Source organism: Vigna unguiculata, unplaced genomic scaffold, assembly GCF_037176805.1.
Source record: "Vigna unguiculata cultivar grain cowpea cultivar isolate G323 ecotype 2 unplaced genomic scaffold, ASM3717680v1 ptg000023l_ERROPOS12302061, whole genome shotgun sequence".
Classification (NCBI taxonomy): Eukaryota; Viridiplantae; Streptophyta; class Magnoliopsida; order Fabales; family Fabaceae; genus Vigna; species Vigna unguiculata.
This window is the reverse complement of record NW_028196663.1, coordinates 100,001-102,500: the sequence shown is the minus strand read 5'-3', so window position 1 is coordinate 102,500 and position 2,500 is coordinate 100,001.

Sequence of the window (2,500 nt, the reverse complement as noted above, 5' to 3'; positions counted from 1 at the left end):
ATAGCTAAATGGCTTGGTGGGGAGATTTGTGAAAAAATGAAATTCGTGGTTTTTGAGATGTGAGGGTTGGAATGGCCTCCAAATGCCCCCAAATGAATACCATGAAAGTCTTGGTGCACGAAAGTTTTGAGTTGGTTGGGTTTTGCACATGGCCAAGTTGGTCAGTGCACCGCGGCATAGCTAGATGGCTTGTGTGGAGTTTTGTGAAAAAATGAAATTCGTGGTTTTTGAGATGTGAGGGTTGGAAAGGCCTCCAAATGTCCCCAAATGAGTACTGTAAAAGTGTTGGTGCACAAAAGTTTTGAATTGGATGCATTTTGCACTTGGCCAAGTTGGTCGGTGCACCGCGGCATAGCTAGATGGCTTGTGTGGAGTTTTGTGAAAAAATGAAATTCGTGGTTTTTGAGATGTGAGGGTTGGAAAGGCCTCCAAATGTCCCCAAATGAGTACTGTAAAAGTGTTGGTGCACAAAAGTTTTGAATTGGATGCATTTTGCACTTGGCCAAGTTGGTCGGTGCACCGCGACTAGATAGCTTGGTGCCAAAATTTGTCAAATTTAAGACCTTGGCCAAACTGAATGAAATTTTGTGGGGAGGTTCGTGATATTGTTTAGTGGTGGACTGGAAAAAATGAGGTCGAAATTCGAAGTCTACATGTGCTTTTCTATTTTTCCCGATTTTACACATACCCGGTAAGTAAAAAAAATAAAAAAAATAGTTCCCCTTCGAGAAAAATTATGAAATTTGGTGAGCAAGGAGATACCATTATTCTACGAATTACTGCAAAAAATCGCATCAAAATTCGAAGTGTAGCCCGAGATATGGACTTATGTCTGCTCAAAAAAAGTGTATCTACTTGTACAATTTTGCCTTTTGCATATTAACCTCTTATAGGGGGGGAGTGCTCCTTGAGCCGGCCAGCTCCACACTGGCAGGTTTTAAAGGGAGCTTGATGAGGCCTCCCCCCTCACGTGGTGCGTGCGTTAGCATGTTTATCATGGCACAACTAGCCTCTTCATAGTTGTTGAGCTTTATTAATACCAACACACGGTCGTCACTGATCGTTGGTTAGCTCGGCAGCTAGTCCCTCGGATATTGTGGAAAGTTATTTTCATGCCTAGCGATGCTTGACCCTGCGTCACTTGATGTTTCCATTTGCTTGCTTGCCCATGGTAGGTGGGGGGTGGACCGTCTTGTGGTGTGGTGTCTTGCGAACGTGAGGGTGTGTGAGTTGTAATCGAGATGCACTTGCTGGCTGGCTCCATGCCTTGCGTATCGAACGGTCAAGCATGCATCTCTTCCATTTTCACCCGTTGCCTTGGGTGATATTGGTTGATCAGTCCCTGTGTTGCCTACCCACTAGACGGTACTTCTGTGGTTGCTTCGAATTCTATCTTTCCATCACGAAGAGGTGTTGGAGGATCCTAATGTCACGCACGTGTTCCATCTAGTGAAACATCTCAGTGATGCACGTGTTGTGGCTAGTTCTTTTGGATGCGGTGCATTATATGAACTCGGGTTTACTTTAGCGACCCAGTCAACATAATTCGGTTGTGTCCCTTGATTGAGACGTTGTCCTTGAACTTGTTGTGAACAATATCGTTCTTCCACAACCCGTCGTCTTGAGTGCGATGGAAGGCAAATAAGATGTGCTTTGGCATGTCATGCACGTACTCGATTGCGGGAAGTGTGAGAAAGTGTTGTTGACAACCCGTGGGAAATGGAATGTGGCAAATCGTGATGAGCTCTTCGTGGATCTGCGAAGAAGACGACCTTTGGGCCTGTTGGAAACGAGGGAGGCGATGTTGAACTGCGAAGAAGATGGACTTTTGGGTTGTTTGAATCAATGGGAGGCCACGCGAGAACTCCGAATACTATGGACTCTTGGGTTGTTGGAAGCAACGGGAGGCCCCGCTAGAACTCCGAATACTACGGACTCTTGGGTTGTTGGAAGCAAGGGGAGGCCCCGCTAGAACTCCGAATACTATGGACTCTTGGGTTGTTGGAAGCAAGGGGAGGTCCCGCTAGAACTCCGAATACTACGGACTCTTGGGTTGTTGGAAGCAAGGGGAGGCCCCGCTAGAACTCCGAATACTATGGACTCTTGGGTTGTTGGAAGCAAGGGGAGGCCCCGCTAGAACTCCGAATACTATGGACTCTTAGGTTGTTGGCAACGACAACTTGGGGGGATGACACTGGAAAAGAGTGAACTAGGCCAAACTGCGAACAAGGCAACTTGGGGGGATGACACTGGAAAAGAGTGAACTAGGCCAAACTGCGAACAAGGCAACTTGGGGGGATGATGCTGGAAAAGAGTGAACTAGACCGAACTGCGAACAAGGCAACTTGGGGGGATGACGCTGGAAAAGAGTGAACTAGGCCGAACTGCAAACAAGACAACTTGGGGGGATGATGCTGGAAAAGAGTGAACTAGGCCGAACTGCGCCCAAGGCAACTTGGGGGGATGACGCTGGAAAAGAGTGAACTTGGCCAAACTGCGA